The sequence below is a fragment of the Molossus molossus genome, unplaced genomic scaffold, assembly GCF_014108415.1.
Source record: "Molossus molossus isolate mMolMol1 unplaced genomic scaffold, mMolMol1.p scaffold_m16_p_1, whole genome shotgun sequence".
NCBI lineage: Eukaryota > Metazoa > Chordata > Mammalia > Chiroptera > Molossidae > Molossus > Molossus molossus.
The window spans coordinates 194,957,977-194,983,827 of record NW_023425344.1 but is presented as its reverse complement, the minus strand read 5'-3'; the positions used below and the strand labels follow the sequence as shown (position 1 = coordinate 194,983,827).

Genomic DNA, 25,851 nt, shown 5'->3' with positions numbered 1-25,851 from the left:
CTCCACTTAGATCTACGAGGGTTAGTTCCCATTGCTAAAAATTAAGAACAATGACTGGTTTCTTCATGGGAATAGGGAGGGTTCCAGTTCCCCAAGGGTTATCCATTCAGGTTATCCTGAAATGGTGAGAAAGGAGACGAGATTTAAGGAAAACCCTCGGGGGCCAACCCAGAACCTGCCTCATGGCGAGACCAGAGGGCACATGAGGGATGGCTTCTGGTAGAAAACCAGCATTTCCCCCACTGTCTTCTTTTTTTGTTCATTCACCCTTTCTCCAGGCCCTGAATGCCTCTCTTCTTGACAAAGATGAAACCATTTCTCCACTTTCTGGTCTTTTATACCCAGAAAATAAAAGTCTCTCTTTTTTTTGTTTTTTTATAAATATGTTTTTACTGATTTAAGAGAGAAAGGAAGGGAGAAGGAGAGAGAGAGATAGAAACATCAATGAGAAAGAATCATCAAATCGATCAGCTGCCTCCTGCACGACTCCCCCTCTCCACAGCTGGGGACTGAGCCTGCAACCCACATGTGTCCCCGCCGGAAGTCGAAGTGGCAACCTCTCGGTGCATGAGTAGATGCCCAACCACTGAGCCACACTGCCTGAGCAAGGCTTCTCTTTTGACTAAAAGCTGAAACTCCAAAAATACTTCATCTGACGCCTCTGACATTCAGTTTGTGCTTTGAAAACACCAGGAAATATGGATAAATGGCCTTTATAAGAGTGAGGGAATAAAAGTAAAACCGGTACATTTATGGCAGACAATAACACATTTTAAATGTACACCCCATCTAATCCAGCAATTTTAATTCCAATAATTAATCATAAATAGAAGAATTATACAAATACATTGCTAAGTGCATAAACGCTTACATACAAAAGTATTTATAATAACTCAAATGTCCATAAATAAGATGTTAACTATATTATGATACAACCACATTGTGGAAAACCAGGAAGCTATTTAAAAAACAACATTTATAGCCCTGGCCAGTTTGGCTCAGCGGTTGGAGCATCGGCCTGCGGACCAGAGAGTCCCAGGTTCAGTTCCGCTAGGGGCACGTACCAAAAAAAAATTTTTTTAAATAAGATTTATATACACAGCCACGGAATGTATCCAGATACATTGTTTTTTAAAAAGTATCAATGCCCTAGCTAGTTTGGCTCAGCGGCTGGAACATCGACCCACAGATTGAAGTGTCCCAGGTTTGATTCCGGTCAAGGGCACGTACCTTGGTTGCAGTTGTCCCTGGCCCTGGCGGGGGTCCTGTGGGAGGCAACCAGTCGATACGTTTCTCTCACACGGATGTTTCTCTCTCCCTCCCTCCTTCCCTCCCACTCTATCTGAAGATAAATGGAAAAATATCCTCGGGTGAGGATTAAAAAGAAAAGTATCAAAATAATGTAAGTAGTTATTGTGTAGCCTCATTTCTATGAAGTTAATTATAAAGTTACATAAAAATCTAAAAAGAAAGTTTACCAAATTCCTAAAGAGTAGTTAGGACTGGAGGCAAAAAACAGGGTGCTTTCAATTTAAGTCACACATTTCTGTAGCACTTCAATTTTGAATACAGACAAGTTATTATTATAATAAAAATAAATAAATAAATGGAAGCGGAAATGGCCACTGAACATGTAAAACAGTGATGCTGGGAGGCCCAGTTTCCCTTCCAGGCAGCAGGCTGCCTCCAACCCAGCATCCAACACACAGCACAATTCAACATCAGCTTCCTTCTTCCTCCTTCTCACCCACCACCTGCACAGTGGGAGAGTACAGTTCCTAACCCAGAGTGACGTAGACACAGCAACGCAGTGAGCGGCTGCGGAAGCCAACCAGGCATCATTGACAGACGCTCACAGAAGAACCCCAGAAAGCAGCCATGAGAATCAGAAGCACAGCAATTCCCACAATGATTCCACATCAAAACGGGGACACCTGTGCACCTGGAGCCGCTAAAGGGATCTCCACATGACAGAAAAGATCCATAGGAATGAAAATGGTAAATGTTCTTTAGTGTCTAGGAAATATATCCTTATTAACATTTCAACTTAAAAGCTAAATATTTAGTCTTACCACTTGAAGAAACTTCAGAAATCAGGAGGGAAAAAATGAATATTAAGTATCTAATAGCCCAACATGTTATATAACTAAGCTAGTGTTTTTACTTAGGTTGTATTTACTGAATAAGGCTTTATGAATTCTGTTTTCTATTTTTAAAAGCCATTAGATTAAATATTCATATTCTTAAAAGTAATTCTCTCTCTCACACACACACACACACACACACACACACAATTAACTTATATTCACAAGAGAGAACTTTACCCTGGATCAACAATCCTCCAGAGAAAGATCCCATACCCTCTACTCTTAAGAGAAAACCAAGAGATCTCAACTGATTGTCATGAAGATTCAGCCAACAATGCAAAGAATTCAAAAACAGACTACATTTAGGATTTTGAGATTAGAATCAATGTTGAACAAGAAGCAACCGGATTGAATGCATTTGAAGGCACCAGGACAACTGTTTAAAATGCCAAGCCTATCACTAAGTCATGAAGTAGTCTCCATTCAAAGTGTCGTTCCGGGGTGAAAATGCTCCAGTGGGTTAAAGCAGCAGAGGTATGTGCGCCTTCACAACTGTGCAAACTACCAGTTTAATTAAACTCAGTCTGCGCTGTGACGCCAGCCCAGTTTTCCAACATGCTCAGTTACCAGGTGTGAAACAGACTTACTTTTCAAACAAGCTGTCCATCATTTGGTGCCATGTAGGCCACACTCACAGGCGGCACTCAAGCCTCCTCTGGAAGGGTAATCCGCCTCCCAGCACCGCAGGGCCCGGGCCATGGCGGGCACACATAAAGGCCGGCTTCCTTTCCCCGTTTCTCTTCCTCCACATACAATAGGAAAACAACAATGCAATGTACACATATAATATCACTAAGACTATTTCTGGGCATTCCATTCATTGCTTTCCTATGTCATTATATGGGCACCCAAAATACCCCCTTTCACAGCATCTTTCTTGCATGGAAACAACTCCAGTTTTGTATTTAGCAGGCAGACATGCATACATCTGGCGGGGGGGGGGGGGTACAGCCAAATATTAACAGCTGTACAGTCATGAGCCACTTAACAACAGGGATACATTGTAAAAAATGCAAGGGTAGGCGATTTCATCATTGTGTGAATATCACAGTGTGTACTTACACAAACCTAGATGATTCAGCCTACTCCACACCTAGGCTATATGGTCTAACCCATTGCTCCTGGGCTACGAGTCTGTACAGCATGTTTCTGTACAAAACAACATGAGATTAAATCAAGCACAAGAGAAATAATATAATCAAGAGATGCAGTAAACATGAGATGCATGTATGAGGCTGCTGCTGGCATAAAATGGCATTGTTTATAGCAAACTTTTTTTATAAGTAGAAAGAGTATACTCTAAATAATAAGTATAGTATAGTAAATACATAAACCAATAACAGTCAGTTATTAGCAAGTATTTACACATAATCGTATATGTTCTACTTTTATACAACTGGCTGTGCAGTGGGTTTGTTACACCAGCATCACCACAAACACATGAATAATGCACTGTGCTACATTACTATGGCTATGATGTCACTAGGTTATAGGAATTTTCCAGCTCCATTACAATCAATCTCATGGGACTACCACTGTATATGTGGTCCATCACTGACCAAAACTTTATGTGGCATATGACTATATATCTTGGTAACAGAACTGAAAACAGTCTCTAATTTTCATTGTATACTTTCCTGTATTTTCCAGATGTTTTCAACAAGCATCTATCTGTTGAGTCAAACCAAGTCTGATACAACACAGTTCCACTACACACTCACTAGAATAACAAAATGAAGAAAACACACATACCAAATGCTGACGCTGGACCCACTGACACCCACACACTGCTGGGTGGGAGTGTAAACTTGTACAACCACTTTGGAAAACTGTTTCACAGTACTGACCACAGCTCCATCTATATAAAGACCCAGCAATTCCGCTCCTAGATATATACCCAAATAATGTACATGCATATTTAAGAATGTACCACTATTAATAACAGCCAAGAACTACAAACAATCCAAAGCCCATCAATAGTAGTTAATCAATTATTGAGCTATACTTAAAAAGTGAAATATACAATGAGAAATGTAGCAATATTTAGCGATGAGGAAGGCCAAGTTACTGCTACATACAAATCCATGGATGAATTTCAGATATAATGGGGGGAAAAAACCAGACACAAAAGGGTATGTACTAAATGAATATGATTCTATTTTTAATGAAGTTCAAGAACAATCGAAATTCACCTATGGTGACAGAAACGTGATGGTGGTTATCTTTGTTGAGGAATATAACTGGGAGGAAGCACAAAAACTTCTGAAAGATTTTGTACACTTATGATTTCTTTGCCGTTCTACTTTAAAGAAGAAAGACTAGGTTTACAAAACAGCTCTAACAACTTCCTTGCTCTAACAAAACTAGCTCTAACAATCTACTTGGGCAAATGTCTTAACCTCTCTAAGCTTCCATTTCTACATGTGTAAATGGGGATAAAAACAAAAACATCACTGACTGATGGGAATGTTTTAAGAATTAAATTAGGCAATGCATGTAGAGTGTTTAGGCAAAGCCCCGCAGCACCAAGCAAAAGGATAATGCATAACAAGGGCAGTGGGAGGGTGGGGGGCAGCTCCTGAGGTCTTCCTAGGTGCCAGGCGGTGCTCTAGGCGTTAAGCTCTTAATCACCTTGATAGCATCTCTCCCAGTTCCTGTTCTGATCTATCACTCAAGGCCAGAAGTGCTGGTTGTGACCTGGCCATTCAGAAGTCTGTAAAACACCAACCACAGCATTTATTTCAAGGAGAAGGGTGAATGAATCACTAGTTCTGCTGCTGCTGAGGTTTCAAAAGGAAACTGGCAGAAGTCATGCATCAGGATTAATCACAGACTATTGAAAAGAAAAATGACTTTAGCTTCTGAAAGCAGTAGCTGCTTTTTCTGCAAGAGGAGAAAGAATATTTTATTCTGGTGGAATATTCATTTTAAATTGAGGAGTCATTTGGGAACAGAAAGAGCTCATCTTTCTTCCCTGAGGAAAGAGAGGAGACAAGAAACTCTCTGTTAAAAGTCTTTCATGTTGACTAGAAAAATTTACTGGCCTTTAATGTATTTCAGATTTACATGTAAAATAATTTTTAAAGGATATGCTTTCTGTGTAAAGTAACTTAAAATGTTGGTCATGAAGCAAGGACTTCAGATTACATAAGGTTATTTTAGTTAAATGACATACTATGGACACTGAGAGAATAGTCTCCAATTTAGAAGAATTACCTATAGATTTAGGAATGACTCATGTCTCATAAATTTTTGCTTCAATTAAATTTTAATTTGCTTTCAACTAAAGAAACATAGACTGTCTGGACTTGAACACAGCCCCACCACTTACTAGCTATATCTCCCTGGCCAAGGTACTTAATCTCTCTATGCCTCAGTTTCTTCCATTTAAATTGGGATAATAATAGGGTTATAAGAACTAAATGAGCTAATAACTATTAAAACAGTACCAAGTACTATTGAATGCTACATATATACTCTTCTTTCAAATATTTCTAAGGACACCTTTTAAAACGCACAGTGAAAAGGTCTATTTACTTTGCGTATATCAAAATCGCGCGGGAACCTTTCCATGGTACAGCTGAGCCACAAAGTGGATGGTGTTCAAACATGGACTCTTTTCAACCTGTAGAGGAGGAGGCCTACTAAAATTTTATATTTTCCTCCAATTGTGAGCACAAAAAGCTTTTCATTTTGTTCCAAAGGAAATGATCTTACCATAGCTCAACGATATGATCATTGTCTGAACAGAGTGGGCATCCGGTAGCCATCACACAAGGGCTCAATGCTAAAACCCAGGGGTATGAAAGTTACAAGCAGCTCAATGGAAATGTCAGTTACAACATTCTTTCTTTGATTTACAAGAATGGAAGTCAGAAAGCGAGAGCCCTCAAGCAAAGGAATCATGGAGGACATCACACAACAAGGGTAGCACCCTACTTCCCCCTCCTCCCACCCTCTCCAATAGAAAGGCTTTTTACTACTGCATGCCTTTGCTTTTCTATGCAGAAGAGAAATATGCTTGAAAATACTACTACATATAATTCTTTCATTTCACCAATAGGCACAGTCATACTTTTCTACCAACACTGTCCAAAAATCAGATCAAAAATCCCTACTCCCTACTGTTAACTGTGGTTTTTCCCTATTATCAGAGTAACATAATTGAGGGCAATTTTCTGATTAGTCCAGGTATCAAAAAATCTTATTTTGCTTAAAAAAAAATAACTGCTTATTCTATCCTTAATAGACTTGAGGACTTCCAGATATTTCTTCACTGAAGTCACACACGCAAACGGTGAACACATAATGGTGGGCCCTATCTTTGCTCTCACCCTGAGTTGTAAAAACTTTGTTCAGCTTTATTATCCAGAACGTGGCACAATAACCTCCAGTATGAGATGGATGATGATTATAAAGTGTGGACTAGATTGACTCCTAGCAATGAATTAGATCCCAGAAGCTCAAGGAAAAAATAGGAAGCAGATCATGCTGGAGTAGGCATAATCTTATCTTGACCCCCTCCCAAGCTTCTAACCTGATCAGAAACTTCAAGTTGAGATAAGGCTATCAGGCTGTGAGAGCCCAGACCACAGGAGGAGGAAAAGGAGGAAGACCCAGTGAAGATGGGGTACCACACACCTTCCACATCCTGGGGCAGCAGGTCTGGAATCTGGAGGAGGCCCTGCAGTCCCGGAGGGTAGCACCAAGGCCCGCACACCGGAGCTTCAGGGAGGTGGGCATCAGCTCCAGTCATATTTTATTTGCAACATAAATTTCCAGCAGAATCTACTTTCTTGCTGATTTGAGCTGCTTGGTTGGGTTTTGACACTTGATAAAGTTGCTTTGGACCTTGACCTAAACAGCCATTCATTCCCCAAATGTGTATTTGACTTCACTATGTTTAAGACCGGCCGTGTACCAAAGGAGATAGAAAATTTACCTTATTTCACTCCTGGACTTCTTTCCTTCCACAACCTCCCCTCAAGCTGACATCACTCAGCCACGTGGTTCTCCCATCGCCTCCCAACCAGGTTTCTGATAAAGCACACAGAGCAGGCTGGCTTCCTCTCCTTAAGCCCCGGCACACACTAAAAATATACCTATTGTTTTCTTTTTACTTTGAAGGTAAGACATCCCATGATTTGTATAAAATTCAAACAGTCAAGAAGGGCATGAGCCCTGGCCGGTTTGGCTCAGCGGTTAGAGCATCGGCCTGTGGTCCAGGGAGACCCGGGTTTGGTTCCCACTAAGGGCACATACCAAAAAAAAAAAAGACAGCACTGGCCACCTTGAGGGACCGAAGGGTCATGGGTTCGATTCCTGATCAAGGGCACATACCTAGGTTGCAGGTTTGATCCCTGGCCCTAGTCAGTGTATTGGTTGCAAGAAGCAACCAATCAATGTGTCTCTCTCACATCAATGTTTCTCTCTCTCTCCTCTCTGTCTCCCTTCCTCCCTCCCTCCTTTCTACTCTATTTGAAAATCAATGGAAAAATATCTTCGGGTGAGGATTAACAAAAAATAAAATTAAAATTAAAAAATAAGTCAGCCCTGGCCCATGTGTCTCAGCTGGTTAGGCACCATCGTGAGCGTCAGTTCCATTCCCAGTGAGGGCACATGCCTGGGTTTTGGGATCAGTCCCTGGTGGGGGGCACACAGGAGGCAACCAATCAATGTTTCATTCTCGTGCCAATGTTTCTCTCTCTCTCTCCCTCTCCCTTCCTCTTTCTCTCTCTCTCTCTCTAAAAAGCAATGAAAATATTTTAAAGACGTTTTGGACAAAACTGAGATCTCAAAATATATACTGATTTGTACTTTACTTTAAAAAAAAAAAAACTTAACAGTATATTTTTAAATTTTTTCTTTATCAATACTTACAGATTTGCCCAATTCCTTAATATGCTTACACCTTAATTTACTTAACCACTTCCTGCTGAGAGACATTTAGGTTATTTCCAACGTTTCGCTGTTGTGATGCTGCAATGAGTATCTGTACGCATGCAACACACTGTGCAGATACACTTGTAAGGTGACTTCCTAACTGTGGAAGGGCTGAGTTACGCACATCCTTAATTTTGAAAAATAAAGCTGGGACGGACACCAGCGGCTACCTATAGCAGCTGCCCGTTTTTCCCAGCCAGCAGAGCTCCAGGACTGTCCCCTCCTCCCAGTGCCCGTGAGCTTCAGGGAAGGCTGGGCCCCTATCTAGGCCCAGGACTGATCGAAGCAAGCTACAGCGGCCCCACCTCCCCACGCCAGTCTTTGGTTTAGGTGTGGGTATCGGACCCATTTTTGCCTAAAAGGTGTGAAAGTTCTGCAGGGGACTTGCCTCTTTTCCTGCCTCTGGACATCACTGTGAATGAGGACACAGGCTGGAGGTTCGGCCACCCTGGAACCACGCGACAAGCCTGAGCACTAATGCCGACCACGGAGCCCGGAGAAGAGGAACGAGGAAATGCATGTGTGGTCCTCCATGACTCAACCCCCAAACTGCCCTGACTTTGGAATTCTGGCCTACAGGAGATAATCAATGTCCTTACTATTTAGACCACTTTTAATTGAGTTTTGTTTACCTGCAGAAATATGCCCACTGCCAAACTGCTCTCCAAACAGAAGTCCACTGGCTGTCTAATCCCACCCACAGCATGTGAGAGGCCTGTGTGCTCCCTCCCACCCTCAGCTTCACAGGGTTTGTCTCCAGGATTCTCGGTGCGTTTTCACATGATGGCCAGAGCCTTCCCTTCCTCAAAGTCTAGCAACTCTTCACAAACAAAAGGACACACTGCAGACAGTTCCACTCTTCTGAGGCATCACATGGTAGCCCGAGGCTCACCCGGCTCCGACGGGAACTGAGGCACCGGCTTCACAGGGCCGGATATACCGCGATGCCTTGGGTCACCACTCCCCCTGGGCTGAGACACAACCGTGCAGAAAACAAGCCCTAGGCTGGGAACTGGATGACCTAGTTTGGATCTGAGACGGGTGGCTGAAGGGAAGTCACCTAACTTCCGAAGGCCTGTTTCTTCAGATATACTAGGAGAGCTCTGGAAACGCAGGCCCGGGGTCCTTATGAAGATGGGGACAGGGGCGTGGTGGCCCTGATGATAAACTGGGATTTAGACTGACTTCCCAAAGGCCTATGCTAAGAGGTGCTATGGGAAGGGTACACCAAGCTCCTGGCCTCCCTGGATACTTTGGCCTTCTTCGTCTTCTTTGCTCTCTCTACCTGTCACTCTCCAGCCACCACAGTGGGCAGCATATCAGGTCACAACTGCTAATCAGAAGAAAACCCAGCCCATCACTCTGCTCCTCCCATCAATGAAGGGAACCCCCAGGACCACTGTCACAGTGAGTGAATACAGAGGACATTCAGCCTGCCAACATCAAGCACGCTAGGCCCACGTACAGTCCTACCAAGGTGTAGGCTGGTACCTGGGCAAAACAGGTATGATTCACCCAGATGCCCAGGGTTAGCAAGCTCCCAAAAAGCTGGTTTGGCCCACACTTCCCTCTTTTCTCTCATTCATTCTCTACCACTGGACTATTCCCAGGCCTCACTCCCCTATAATAGGGGATAGGTCCACCTTCTTTGCCATGTGACTTTATAGTACTTCCCACTAGACTGGCTGAAGTATATTTCCCCACCTCACTGACATTGAGGTTGGCCATGTGATTCACGTTGGCCAATGAAATGTCTGCAGAAGTGACAGCACAGGGGTTATGAGCCAAAGCCTCAAGAGGCTTTGCTTTCTTATGCCACTGTGACCTGCCATGAGATGAACATGCCACTGTGACCTGCTATGAGATGAACATGCCACTGTGACCTGCTATGAGATGAACACGCCACTGTGATCTGCCACAATGAACACGCCACTGTGATCTGCCATGAGATAAACACGCTACTGTGATCTGCCACAATGAACACGCCACTGTGATCTGCCACGATGAACACACCACTGTGATCTGCCATGAGATGAACACGCCACTGTGATCTGCCACAATGAACACGCCACTGTGATCTGCCATGAGATGAACACGCCACTGTGATCTGCCACGATGAACACGCCACTGTAATCTGCCACGATGAACATGCCACTGTAATCTGCCACAATGAACATGCCACTGTGATCTGCCACGAGATGAGCATGACCTAGGTAACTGCTGCCCCTTCAGCCTAGGCCCCAGAATAAGCTCATGGGGAACAGAGACTTGAAACCAAACAGAAGCCTGTAGTCCGGCCCAGCCTAAGTCAACCTAACCATACCCAACCAACAGATGAGCAAGTGGGAAAATAAATGTTTGTGGTTATTAAGCAATGAGATCTGGGACTGTATGTTACCCAGCAATATTATGCAGCAAAAAATAATACAAACACCATAAGAGCAAATATAAGGATAAGTTTGCCTGGCATACAACAATAAAATACTCATGCTTATTTTGAAGAAATTGTAATCCATTAATCATTGAAACATGTATAGAGCACTCCTACATAAGACACCACGCTAGGCCCACAGGGAGCTGAGCAAAATGAAAACTACGAAGGCATCTAACGCCTGCATGTCCTTTTACTCCAGCAAAACTCCACATTTCCTACATCCTTCTGGGGGAGAAGGGGCTGTGTTGACAAAGCTTCCATTCATTCATTTATTCATTCTCCTAGGTCAACTCACAGAAGGGATGAAATTCAGCATCTTTGCATGTAAGTAATCTAATTCCTATATTTATTGATGGTGGAATCTACTTCCTTCTACAAATGTATTATTTACTTAAAAGACAGGAACTAGAAGTTATTTTTTAAAAGACAGAAAGAACTTTTGAGACAATTCAGAAGATGGGTTTTGGATACAGTCCTTCTTACACTCGCCCCCCACCCCAGCGGAGAGTTGTAGGAGACTCACACTTAATGACCTTCGGCATGAAGTCTTTGCAAAGTTATTTATAAGTCTAAATACATTATATCCACTGGTATGCCCTTCTTCCCACATTTATTTTTTTCCCTTGGAGAACATTAATAGATTCATCAAACACGACTTCTCCACCTACATGTCATGTTTTTTCAATGATCCCGTGATATCACCCTTTCCCAAGCCTACAGGGTATGGAGGTGAATTCGCTCTGAAAACAAGGAGCATTTCCAATGATTCTAGCTGGGAATTCACAAACGTGAAGTGTCCGAATAATAAGACACACGTATACAGCTTCCCCTGCAGACACTGTGCTAAGCACTTTAGACATATTAACTCACAACGTGAGAAGACATGCCCCGGAAACTGCTGCCCCTTCAGGGAGCCAGGACGTGGACGGGGGAACAGCCAGGCCCTGCAGCCTTTCTGGAAATCTCAACCCCGCCAATGACTCTGGCTTCCTTCCCCGGCCTGGCCTCCTGTCCTGGGCCGTGCAATAAGGATCCCCAGGAAAGCAGCACAAAGGAGGCCATGCTGGAGAATCCTTTATTTCAAGACACAGCTTTTCTACAACAAACCCTAAGTTTCCTTCGGTAAGCTGCCAACATCCTGCTTCCTCTTGGTGGGGCCTACTCGCCTCTCCAAAATCACAGCAAAAAGTAGAGCCTCCTCACCTCTCAGGGCCCTCAGCCACCGCAGCACAAGGAAGTTCCAAATCCTGGCTGAAAGCTCAGAAGGGGGGGCCCTGGGGAGGTGAGAAGATCACCTCTTTAGGTCTAGTCTCTCCAAACAGCCAGTTTTGCATGTCTAAGGGGCTTTGGGCCTCTCTGAATCTTCTACCTGGGGTGGCTGGGGGAGGGGGGTGGGGAGGATAGAGTCAAGACTGCCTGGGTCAGTGACAAGCTACAAATCTGGCCAGGCCTCCGCCTGGAAACCTAAAGCAAAGGATCTTATTAAAGTCACAGGTTAAGGATCACTCACTCCACAGCTTCTCATTTAGAAGCCCGCGGTGGCGTTAAATGTAAACACTTCCCAAGAATGCTTTAAAACAGAGGGAGGTTTTTATTAAACGACTTAATTGAGGGCCACTTCTCCTTGTGGAAAGCTTTTAAACCAAGAAATAAGAGGGGCCTGGTGGGTGTTTTCCAGACACTTGTTTTTAAAACCTGCCATGCTGTCCCCGGGACAGCTCAAGGCCCCTGCCTGTGATCCTGCGGCTAATTCTTCAGCAGAAACAAAATACCTCGTAAGACCTACTCCCCAGCAGCATCAGGAACCTGGTGTGAGAGCTTCATTCCAATATTCATTTCAAGGGTCATTAGAATCACTGGATGGGAAGAGTGGAAAAACTAAGGCTGGCCCAAAGGACCAAAACAAATGCAAGACATTTTAAAACCTGAAAACAAGACCTAACCTGGGAGAAAGGCCGGCGGAAACGGAGGCTTGCGTTCTACAAGGACACCAGGTACAAACAAATGCTGATCCTGCCACAACACAGAGATGGATCTGGAAACAGTGTACCAAGTAAAAGAAGCCAGACACAAAGGGCAGCCTGTTGTATGATTTCACTTTATACAAACTATCCAGAACGGTCCATTTCACAGAGACAGGACGGAGACCAGGGTGGCCAGGGCCTGGGGAGGAAGAACGTGAAGTGACTGTTTCATGGGTCCAGCGTTTCCTTTGGGGTCATGAAAAGTTTTGGAATTTGATAGCGGTGATGGTTGTACATGCTGTGAATGTACTTAACACCTCTGAACTGGTTAAACTGGTTGACTTTATGGCGTCTATATTTTAACCACAATAAAAAATAAAAATAAAAAGATACCGGAACTCCAGAAGAATCCTACATCAGCCCCTAACCCAGGAGCAACCCCTTCCTCGCTTGAGTAAGAATATACATGCTATAGGCCCAAGAAATACATAATATTATTTTACTTATCACAATTCCTAGACTAAGTTAAGCTTCCCATGTGCACCGCGTACGGACACATCACTTCCCCCACACCTGTCCTCAGGTAGGTGGTAGGTTAGCCTCATTCTACGGGCAAGAAAACCAAAGTGTAAGGTCAAGGAGCTTGCCCAGGGTCACACACATAAAAGAAAAAAGCCAAAGCACGAACCGAACCGGAGGTAGGGTGACCAGGTAGCCTACCCCACCCCACCCCCATCCCCTGCTGCTCCCGAATCCCACGCTCTGCGGCGGGGACGTTTTCTGGGCCCAGGTTCCCACTCTGGCCACAGCGCAGATATCCTTTGTCTGTGGAGCACTGATCCTTCTTGAGTGGCAGTCAGTGCATGGCCACTTACAAAAGGGCTTCTCTAAAAAGCACATTCAAAAGTCACACCTTAGGAATCATACTTCACCTTCACGTGTGAAGAGCTACTCTCACGGGGACAGAGTTAATTCCACGTGTGCAGCTTTGTGGTATTTAGTCCTGGGAACATGATAAGGTAGGAGGGCAATGCGATTCCTCGTCCCACCCAGGAGAAAAGCAAGCTCCCCAGTCTGCAGCCAGCCCCAGGCTCCTGCTCCAGCGCCCCACTCCGCTGTCTGCCTGAGAGCCAGGTTTAACCACCCAGAGAGGTTAAGGGATTTCTTTAGCATATAAGTTATTTATATGTAAATCACATGTGTTTTATATATATGTAAATAGATGCAAGCAATTACAAATGAAGCTAAGGAGCACTCCGTGGAGAGGAAAGTAGCTCTTCCCCCACGTCAGGGGCACCTGAGGGGTAACCCAGAAGCATCCATAAAAAAATTCCTGCGCTGGCCGGTTTGGCTCAGCGGTTAAACAGAAGAGTAGGTTAGAAAGAAGAGTCAGGAAGGATCAAGGGTGGGAAAGACCATTGGTGTTTCTCTCTGTCTCTCTCCTGCCCCCCCCCCCCTTTTGCTCTCTCTAAAAATCAGTGAGGTGGGCCTTTTGTCACTGGCCAAGAGGCTCCACTACATGAAACATGTTAAAAACAACCACCACGGCCCGACCAGTGCGGCTCAGTGGACTCAGCATCATCCCATGGACTGAGAGGTCCCGGTTCCATTCCGGGTCAGGGCACATGCCCAGGTTACAGACTCGATTCCCAGTAGGGGGCGTGCAGAAGGCAACCAATCGATGTTTCTATCTCTCTCTCTCTCTCTCCCTAAAAAAAATCAATGAAAAACATATTTTTAAAAAATGAAGCCCTGGCCGGTTTGCTCAGCCGTTAGAGTGCCGGCCTCCGAACCAGAGAGTCCTGGGTTCGGTTCCCGCTAAGGGAATGTACCTCAGGTGCACTTTGTCCCCAGCCCTGGTTGGGGTTGTGTGAGTGGCAACCAGTCGATGTGTCTCTCTCACATGGATGTTTCTCTCTCTTCCTCTCTCTCTCCCTCCTGCTCCATCTGAAGATAAATGCAAAAATGTCCTCGGGTGAGGATAAAAAAAAAAAAGAAATTAAAAAACAAAAGCAAAAAAAACCCACCACCACTGTTCCAGGTTCCACCTGGCCAGGGCCCGGAGCCTTGGCATACAGACACCGAGGGCGAGATCATGCGTGGTGGGGCTGTCCTGTGCGCAGTGAGCAGCTTTCCTGACCGCTACCAACTAGATGCCACCCTCAGTCCTGACAACCAAGAATGTCTCCAGATATTGCCAAGTGTCCCCAGCGGGTCTCCCGTTTGAGAGCCACTATACTAGGTCAGAGATGTGGCCCCTGAAACCGTGTGAGGTGAGTACTACACATCCCCATTTTTTTTAATCCTCACCTGAGGACACTTTTCCATTTTTTGTTCAGATAGAGTGGGAGGGAGAGTGAGAGAGAGAAACATCGATGTGAAAGGGACACATCGAGTGGCTGCCACCCACATGACCAACCAGGGCCGGGGACAAACCGCAACAGAGGTACATGCCCTTAGCGGGAACCGAACCCGGGTCTCTCTGGACCGCAGGCCTACACATCCCCATTTTACAGATGAGGAAACAAACCCGAAACGGAAGAGGAACCTGCCCAAATCACCGCACTCTGGTGATGGGCAAATGTGGCTTCCAATCCAAGTAGGTGGGACCCCAGCTGTCACCCCATGGTGTGAAGGGGGAGAGAGAAGAGAGAGAGAGAATGAATTACTACTTTCTCCCAGCTTGTGCATTTCCATGTTAAACCGCACCTGGCTCTAGGAAGATGGATGGCGGGTGCTTGAACCCTCTGGTGTGTGGTCCCTGACTCCAAAGAAAACACACTCACTGGCGAGCAGTCTCAGCAATGCCTGGACGTCTGAAAGGACGCCTTTACTCACAATAATCTGCAGGCTGGGGGTCAGCATGCACTTCACATAATAAACGCTTTAAACACAAACACACACTGGCCATGAGAACTTGAAATATATTTCCGAAAGCATATTTTTATCAAGAATTCTCTCTGGCTGTGAGATAGTCCCCCCACACCATCCCCTCCTTAGCGCTCATGTTTTTCTGTTTAGAAAGCACCGGGGCTGCCAGAGAGAGACAGAAAGACAGAATACAAGGATGTCAAGTTGCAAAAGGCTGGCTGACTTGCGTCCTTCCTTCCACAAAACTTTGTTGAGCACCTGTTTTCTGCTAGACACAGGGATACAAGATCCATGGAGAGATCCGTCCTCTCCTAGGCTGCCAGGTTTGGGGAGTCTGGACGTGTAGCAAAGGGCACCGATGGTGTTCTGACTGCTGAGATGAAGGCGCAGACAAGCGGTGGATAGTTTGTGGAAGAAATGAGTGAGTGAAGGGAGAGAATGCATGAAGAGCCAATGTAGGACCAGAGCTCTGGGTGGGAGAAGCCAGCCAAGTTAACAGAACAGCTCAGGGCCAGACAAGTTTGAACCCTGGATCCTACCGCTTGTTAGCTGCACAACTTTGACAAGTTACTCAATTTCTCAAGGCCTTGTTCCCCTCACCTATAAAACGGGTTCTTGATAGTACCTATCCCATACAGCTGCTAGGTTAAAAGCTCTTAGCAAGGCTGGAGGTAAGTGCTCTAGAGGATTTGTAACCCTCTCTCTCTCCTTCTGTACCCGACCCAGCTGCCTCACACCCACAAAGTTAGCCCCCTTGCAGGTATCCAGACCTATAGCTCCAGGTGATTATGCCCTGAGCAGACCAGATTTGAAGAACCAGGTAAGCAGTGGCTCTAACCCCACCCCACACACACACATTCCTCTACTTCCTCTCTCCACCCCTCCCCTCCCCTCCCCCAACACACACACACACACACACACACACACACACACACAGCTTGCAGGTGGCCCAGGGCAATACAGACTGAGCAGAGCTGGTCAGGCTACAACCGGAACAAAGGTGCTCAAGCCCCAAACCTGAAACTCACAAGTAAAAGAAATCTGAAGTTTGGTCAACTCCACCCTGCAGTCCCTTTGCAAACTTCTCTCAGTTATCTCTCCTCTCGTTCTTTCTCAATCAGTTCCTCCCTAACGCCTAAAGCTTTCCCTGTAATCACCACTCAGCAAACTTTCCAGGTCTCTGCCATTTGATTTGGGCAGGAGAGGAGCTAATCAACTTTTCAGCTGCTGGTGTGTAATGTTAAGTAAGTCACTTTTTAATAAGAAGACTAAAAATCACATGGGCAAAAATGGTGATGGATCAAATATATTTTTTAAAACTATCAATACAGCTGCTATGAAGCACAATGATATAGAGTAGTTCATGAGATATATTAGAACCTCTCCGTGACTCTAAAACTGGGTCATTTCTTTTTCCTCTGTAATAAAATCGAAAGAGGGCGGCTATTTACAGTCTGAAAGTCTGAGCTGGAATTCCAAACTCCCACTTCGTAGGGACTGGAACCTCACCAGGCTCCTCACCTGGAAAATGGGACTAACAGTCCTGCCATGTCACAGGATCCCAGGATCCCCGGATCCGGGATCCCCAGGAGGAGGCATGGGTGCAGAGGTCCTCTTCCCTGAACGGACTACAAATGTTCAAAGGAAAGCACAGTGCCTGTTTCAAATGCTGTGAAATACAAGGGTAGAAAGCCAGGGGAAGTCAGATGTAAAAACCAAGAAAATTTGAAGTCAAAACCAGAAAATCTTGGTCAGCTTGCCCCAATCCTCTAGCAAAGAGATAAGCAACAGTGAAAGATTATTAATAATAAAGGGCCTTTATAGACCTAAAAAAAAAAAACTACAAAGCGACAGCCTGAACATTATGGCCTCTACCTAAGGCAAGCAGGGACCCCTGTGATTGGGCAGCTGGGAATAAACTCCACCCTCTAAACAAAGAGACCTGCAGAAATAGTTCACATTGGTGGCAAGTGCCCTGTGCTCTAATCCCAAACACTTAACTCCATGGCGACCCTCCGCTGAGTCCCATGGAAATGTTCTCTGGACTGATCCTTCTCATGCAGCCCGTCGTAGTAATGAACACAAATTCAGCAACCCTGTCTTAAACTCAGCTTTACTAATTATAGCTCCATTCGGCCTCTAAGCCCTTCCCACCTGTAATTTTAAGAGCTTGAGGTAATTACTATGCAGCAAAGTTTTGTTTTTGTCTCAAGGACCACATAAACAGCAACTGAATGTTCACAGCTTGGTTCTGCTCCACAATGTTCAACATTGAATGTTGTTTCTAATCACTTACCCAACAACCAATTACCTACAGAAATCCAGTGGTTTGCAGACCTTAAAAAAATATGGAGATAATGTCTCTCTAACCTAGGACTTGGGATGCATTCAGAGCCTTTCTGAAGAGACTATCCACCCTATTCCAAAAAAACCCCAGAAAAGTAGGGTTTCATAAAACTTCCCTTAGGATGACAAGCCCGCAGGGATCTTGAGTCTAATGTTACACCCCCTCAAGTAGAGGAAAACAGTAAGTCAACCCAGACCTAAGGAGACTGTGATGTTAGAAAAACAAGGCACTGAAAATTCAATTTCTTAATCAACTCTGCTTACCAGGAACAAGGAGCAGTGGGCAGACCCCAGCACCCTCAACCCTCAGCTCTGCCACTTCTGAGCGCTGTGAGCTGCCCCAAGATCCAGCGCCTCGTTGGGCCTCAGTTTCCCCATCTGCAAAGTGAGGCCACTGCCACCTGCCTCAGGAGGGCACATATTCAGAGCATGGAAGGAAGACAGGTGCTGAGCACCCTGCCTGGCACTTGGAGGTAGCCAATAAACAAATAGTAACTCTTCTAACCCTGGGGTTATTAGCCCTGGGGGTCAGCTATTTGGAAACCACCTTCCCAAGGGAAAAACAGTGTGAAGTCCAGTTTTCAGTCTGTCCAAGGAAACCTGAGCTGAAGTGACAACGGCAGAGCAGAGAACGAACGCCTGCACACCGGATGGAGACAGAGACATAAACCAAGCCCCCTGCGCCGCACGCACAGGTGCTGCTCTAACGGGTGCTTCCTCCTCTCCTCCCAGCTCTGCTGCAGAGGTGGCTGGGCTAACTAAGCTCCTTTTGCCAGTTATCATTTGCCAAAGATAGATCCAGCCACATTCTCCACCAGTTTCCCAGCCCCAGGTAATACATACCCTTGCACAGGGTGGTTAAGTATATACCCCTTGAGCAAAACGCATCTGCCTGAATCTGCCTCCTCTTTCTTCACTCCCTACTTCTGTGTGATCAGTGGCCGCCCCCTTCCCTCTCCTCTGTCAGAGAAGTATCTGAACTCAGTCATTTAAAACTTGATGGAGGGCCCTAATAAAATAAATTTCAGTTTAAACTAGAGTGAAGGTTTTCTTGTGCCAATGACTTCAGTGGGTATCTATCCAGGTGAGGCTAGCCAGGTGGCCCCTGGCTACCCCCACAGTTCTCGGTGCTCATCTTGATTCTAAAAGTTCCCAACTCACTGTAACCCGCTGACTCCAAGCTCCGGAAGTCAGGGACGGTACCCTGTTTACCAAGAAGTCCTGGAGGAACACAGAGCTTTGCCAGGAGTGGGGACTTTATAAGAATTTGCTAAACGAGTGAATAAAGAAATGAAACAACAAAAACTTGGTGTGCATTTAAAATGAAGCACTGTCTCCCCGGGATAGTGGTTTGGGGGGGAGGGTAGTGCCTGAAGAAAGAAGGTAATGGGGAGGGGTGGTGATCTGGGGTGTTGGACTGAAAACTCCAATGAGCTTAGTCTGTGAAAGCCAGTGGAACTTGGTGCTATTCCCATCAAATCCCTTTTTCTTTTTCTTTCCCATTTTCAGGGTTTTCATGTCACAACTTGTTTCTTGATAACAGCAATGTCACATGACAGAATAAAGTAAGCACTTGGTCATTCAGGGAAAATTACTCAATTTTTCAATTGCCCTTGAACTTTGTTTTTCTCCTGTGATGCCAACCTCTCAGCCATTTCAATGCCCGTTAGTGCCAGGGTCAGAGGAGGAAAAGACAGGGAAAGGACAGTATCACTCGTGGGGTTTTTTTTGTTTTTTTTTTTAAGGTCCATAGCATCTCTTAAATAAATGGGTTTCAGAGGGAAAGGAGTTAAGGAGACCATTAAATTTCTTGAACCACCCATTGGTACAACAAATTAACTGTCCCTACTTGAAGGAACGAAAGGAAGCCAATGGGATAGTCTGTTCTTAACAGGAATCAAAGACCCCCCCTGAGGGCTGTATCCCCTTTCTCTAGATGAAGCAGCCCTCCCTAACTCTTTCATCTTATTTTTCTTCACTTACATTCTTCTAATCGGTTTAGAAAATTCACACTGCTACCCTGAAGTGAGAAATGTTCTAATAAATCTTTTTGTAGGTCCATATTTACATACACTTCTTCTTTCTTTTTTCCAAAATGTACTATTATACTCACACTGTAACTACTGCTGTTCGGGTGCAACTTTTCAGACACCAAGAGTTGAACAGCATCTGCAAATAAACATTTTCTCCCAAAATGGAGGCAAGATTAGCAAGTTAATAAACTATTCAATAACATGGCTCCGTTTTGTTGGCCTTAAAAAAAACACACACACACACACAGTACGAAACACTTTCCATATGGTCTGGGTCAGGGGCCACCCTGTGAGACCATGCACTCCACATAACCTCCATTCTCAAGACAATTAGGAGGGCTCCGACAGTTGCCTCACTCCCAGCAATCGGATACAGCCATAGGGGCAGGGCATGGTAGCAGAAGGTGGGAAAGAGAGAAAAACCAGCTGGGGCAAAACTCCACAATTTCTTGTTTTTCCCAATGAATATTCTTTTGACTCACTAGGAGCTAGACATGAACAAATGTTCCTCCCCCTCTGGAGGGCATTCTGATGAAAGTATATCACCCCACTTACTAATAAAAACGCAATGTAGAGGGCCAGCACTGAAAAAAAAAATTAAATCCACTGGTTTGTGGCCAGGTGGCAACATCCAGGTAGGCATCTAATACCAACATCATACTTAGGTCCAACAGCAAATTAACCGAGATCCCAGGAGGCTGCAGACTGTCACAATAATAACACTAACACCAAAAACACACTTTCTTAATTAAATACATTTGATCAAATTCAGCATATATATATATATATATATATATATATATATATATATATATATTCAATTTTTTCTTAGTCCTAATCCCCTATCATTTTTAAGATCATTTGACAAGTGGCTAAATTCTCACCTCATATGTGCCATATAGTATGGCATATAATTCCCAAATTCAAATTATTCTATCAATAAGAAATTGCCCTGGTGGGTTTGGCTCAGCAGTTAGAGGTTTGGCCCGTGGACCAATGAGTTGCGGGTCAATTCCAGTCAAGGACACATACCTCGGTTGCAGTTCGTCCTTGGCCCTGGTCAGGTCATTCGGGAGGCAACCAGTTGCTGTGTCTCTCTCGCATCAATGTTTCTCTCTCTCCCTCCCTCCCACACTATCTGATGATAAATGAAAAATATCCTCAAGTGAGGATTAAAAAAATGAAAGAAATATACACTGTGTCACATCTGCTGGGCGTAATCACACATTGGGAATAAAACTCAACCACAAATGCACATGCATTAACACAGTATCAACCTTCAGAATCTTGTTAGCTTGCTTTCTTGGAGGAAAATCCCCCACATTTATGCAAAATCATTATCTGTGGCACAGAGTCTCCAAGAGCTGGATTCCTAAAGTACTCTTCCTTCTTTTAATCTGAAGTCCTTTCCAAATAGGACAAGTCAAACTATTACTTGGTTTTCTCTGAATAAGACAACCCAGTATGATAACCTTGACCCTTGCAAGGACTTCATGGCTTCAACTCCTACAATCCAGCCTCCTTGGCAGAAAGTGCCCAGGCAATATTTACTGTAAACAGAAAGGAAGAAACAAAGGGAACTCCAGGAAAAAAGCACCATCTGCAGTCTAAGGTTGGAAAGCACCAGCCATCACGCTGTTCAGGTGGATTGCAGGCCAAGAGTACATGGGCAGGGTTGTGTTTGCAGTGAACAAGTTTGAAGGGAAATTAAGATAAGTGACTTCTGTATCGGAATTAATCTCTAGTAGTTCAGAAAGTGCCTATGGGAGCAAGCCCCAAAGCTGAGCTTCTCAAATGTGGTGGTGCGTTATCATCACCACCTTGCCCAGGCTGCACTCCAGCCCACCTGCATCAGGATTTCTAGAGGTGGGACCTGGACATCAGTACCTGTAAAAACTCACTAGATACGCAGCCAAGTTTGAGAACCAATGCCCCCAAAGAATTCCCAACGTGTTTGAGCAGAGTTGGAAATGGGCTGCTTCCTTGAGGTAAGGAAGTACTCACATGGTAAATACACAGTTTTTTAAAATCCTGAGTAACTAACTCCAACATGACAGCCAAGCACCTGTCTACAGGCCAAACAGTGATGCAACTTGGAAAAGTCCCTTGGAAAGCTAGGATCTGTGCTACAAGTGAGGCGGGGGCGTTCAGGGTCTACCTGCCTGGACCCAGAAGGCCGGGGAGAGAGGGGCGGCCACCAGCCCTTTCTTTCTAAGGGATGGTCTGGATGAGCACGCCGGGACATTAAGTAAAACAGGGTAGGACAGGGACTGGGTGCTCCGTTGGGGTCCCCGAGGAACCATGGCTCCCTCCTAGCTGTCACTCAGGCCCCAGGGTCGAGGTAGGGGTGCGAAGACTACCAAACCCTCTTCACTAAGGGGAGATCCTGAGACCCTCCCCCGACCCCAGGCCCCGCTTCGGGTGCCCCCGGAATCCCCACCATATGCTCCGCACGTCCCCGGGCAGCGCGCTGCGGCCGGGCGCCAGGAGCGCACCTTCCAGCCCGAGGACCCGGCGCCTGGCGGCGGGCGCTGCGCGGTGCTGGAGGGCGGACGCGCGTGCTGAGTGCGGCGCACCTGGCAGAGCCCGAGCCTCTCCAGGTCCCGCCGCCCTTGGCGACACGTCGGCCCCCCGGGTCCAGGTCCGGGTCCGCGCACCCACCTGGCCCGGCTCCTGCGTCCGACTCACTCACCGCCGCCGCCGCCGCCGGGTCCCGCTCCTGCCGCAGCCAGCAGAGCCCGGCCGAGTGCAGGGGCCGCGGCGCCACCAGGAGGCCCGGCCAGCCCCGGCCACGCCCCCGCCGCCCGCCCCCGGGGAGGCGGGGCAGGGGGCAGGGGCCGGGCGGGGGCGAGACCCGCCGGAGCGGCCACCAGCCTGGCGGCCCAAGCCAAGGTAGTAAGGCGCCCCGACGCCCCTGCTGCGGCAGGCCGCCCCATCCCCTCCTGCCACTCGCCCGGTCTTCCTCTGGCTGACGCTTCCCCTCGCACCGCCAGCCGCCCCCCGGACATGTTTCCCCAGACACCCCTCCACCACCCCTACCCGGGCTGGCCCTCCCGCGCCCTCCCTCCGCCCCTTGCTAGCACCTCTTTCCCCCCCACCCCCCTTTCGGGCCTCACACTCCTCTCTCCAGCACCGCTTTGTCCTCACCCTTCCCCAGATCGGAATGTCCTCCACCCATCCCTCCCCGCCATCAGCGGGTGTTTTTCTCCTCCAAGCCTGCCTTTCCAAATTCCCCGTCTCCAGGAAGCCTTCCCTACCACCACCCAGTCCTGTCCCACCCTCACAGCCTCTGAGCCCAGTTTTTGCCTTGCCCTTCCCTGCAGACTTTTTCTCTCCAACCAGACACTTAAGGTACAACTTTTCTTCTACCACAATCAACTCTACAAATATTTATTGAGCACCTACTATGTCTAGACACTAGTGGAGAGATACAAAAGTACAGTCCCACCACCACCACCCAAAAAAGCTAAATAGGAAAAAAACAAAATTACAGTAGCCACTTACAATCTAACAGTGATAAATGTCAGTCCCTGTTAGGAAGGCAGGGAGTGAGTGGCCCAAGGCCACTCAGCTGATGGCAGTGAGAGCTAGGATTGGAAGCCAGTTTCCTGGTATCTGGTTTAGGCCCATTGAAGCTGCAGGATACTGCTAACCTGCCCTTAGAGCTTGTGTATAAACGTTTTCCTTTCAGCTGTGAAATGAGGAGCAGGCTAGCTACCCCACCAGGTTGTGAAGATTGCCTGGGGAAAAAAAAACAAACATGGAAATGTCACACAACCTGTATTTATTTATTTTTTCTTTATTGATTTGAGAGAGAGAGGGAGAGAGAAAGAGAAACATCAGAGAGAACATGGATCAGCTGCCTCCTGCATGCCCCCCACTGGCAATCAGTCCCACAACCTGGGCATGTGCCCTGACCAGGAATTGAACCAGCCACCTCTTGGTGCATGGGTCGTCGCTCACCCACTGAGCCACACCAGCTGGGTGCACCAGCTGTATTTAATAAGTATATGTTTGCTGCCATAGTGAATGAAGTAATCACTTAAAAATTCAATAATTTAAAATAGCAATATAGCTCTGGTCATTTTTGCTCAGTGGTTAGAGCGGCAGCCCATAGACCAGAGAGGCCCAGGTTCAGTTCCCACTAAGGGCACATATCTCGGTTGCGGTTTGTCCCCGGCCCTGGTTGGGGCTGTGTGGGTGGCAGCTACTCGATGTGTCTCTCTCATGTTGATGTTTCTCTCTCTTCTCTTTCCCTCCTGTTCTATCTGAAAATAAATGCAAAAATGTCCTCAGGTGAGGATAAAAAATAAATAAATAAAATTTAAAATAGCAATATAAAGACTTTAAAAAGTAATAGTGAAAGGGAGGAAATATTTGCAAATCATGTATCTGAAAAGGAATTAATATACAAAATATATAAAGAACAGATACAACTCAAAGTCCAAAAAATACTCTCCAATTTAAAAATGGGCAGAGGACTGGAATGGACATTTTTTTCCAAAGAAGAGGTGCAGATGGCCAACAAGTACATGAAAAAGATGCTCAACATTGCTAATCGTCGGGGAAATGCAAATCACAACCACAGAGAGATGTCCCCTCACACCCGTCAGAATGGCTAGAACCAGAAGGACCAGAAATAACAAGTGTTGGGGAGGAATGTAAATGGGTACAGCCACAATGGCAAACAGTATGGAGGTTACTCAAAAGGTTAAAATTAGAACTGACATATGATCCAGCACTTCCACCTCTGGATATTTATCCAAAGAAAACAAAACACTAACTCAAAAATATGCGTACTCCTCCATGTTCACTGCAGCATTACTTACAATAGCCAAGATGTGGAAGCAACCTGAGTGTCCATCAGTGGATGGATGGATGATAAAGAAACTGTGATTATATACATAATGGAATATTGTGCAGCCATAAAAAAAAAATGAAGGAAAGAAATCTTGCCATTTGGGACATGAATGGACATTGGAAGTATTATGCTAAGTGAAATAAGTCAGAAAGAGAAAGACAAATACCCTATGATCTCACTTATATGTGGAATCTAAAAAACAAACAAACAAAAAAGCTCATTGATACAGAGACCAGATTAGCAGTTGCCAGAGGTGAGAATGGGGGTAGGAGAATTGGGTGCAGGAGGTCAAAAGGTACAAACTTCCAGTTTTAAAATAAATAAGTTATGGGAATGTAATGTACAGCATGGTGACTATAGTTAATAACACTGTATTGCATGTTTGAAAGTTGTTAACAGAGAACTGAAAAGTTCTCATCACAAGAAACAAAAGATCTTTGTAACTGGACTGATTGTGGTGATCATTTTACAATATATACAAATATTGAATCATTATGTTGTAAACCTGAAACTGTTATGTCAATTATGCCTCAATAATAAACAAATATATATATATATATATATATATATATATATATATTTTTTTTTTTTTTAAGAAATAGTGATAGGGAGATACTACCTAAGAATCCAAGGGAGGCAGCAAGGTCAAAGGAGTCTTTTTAGAAGAAGTGACGTTGAGCCCTGGCCAGTTTGGCTCAGCGGTTAGAGCGTCGGCCTGCGGTCCGGAGAGACCCGGGTTCGGTTCCCAATAAGGGCACATACCTTGGTTGCAGTTTGTCCCCGGCCCTGGTTGGTCGTGCGGGTGGCAGCCACTCGATGTGTCCCTTCACATCGATGTTTCTCTCTCTCTCTCCCTTCCTCTCTCTCCCTCCCACTCTATCTGTACAAAAAATGGAAAAATATCCTCGGGTGAGGATAAAAAAATAATAATAATAATAATAATAAAAAGAAGTGACGTTGAGCTATTCTAGAAATATGCGGTGTAGTGCTGGTGGAGTACATTTAAGGTGACAGAATGGTCCAGCTTCCCTGAATGGAGGTGCCTGTAGGGGATCATGGGGTGCATACTAGAAAGTGGGTGGGGCCAGATGGTGGAAAATGCATCTAATACCAAAGTGAGGGGGCTCAAATTACCCAAACAATACTTGGCCACCTCAGAACGGTGAGGATGGAACCTACAGAGAGCACGCAGGGCCCTGGAGACCTGGGATGGCAGAAACCTACAGCCCAGGAACCAGCAAACGAATGAGGG

The 25,851-nt window shown here is 45.6% G+C and overlaps 1 protein-coding gene across 1 annotated transcript in view; it reads right to left on the bottom strand.

Moving 5' to 3' along the window:
- Positions 1–22,461, bottom strand: part of CGNL1 (cingulin like 1) — a 152,534-nt gene extending 130,073 nt beyond the window's left edge. The window contains exon 1 of the mRNA XM_036280333.1: positions 22,400–22,461. The gene's annotated coding sequence lies outside the window, so the exon portion shown is untranslated. The remainder of the gene's footprint in view (positions 1–22,399) is intronic.
- Positions 22,462–25,851: the final 3,390 nt, after the last annotated feature.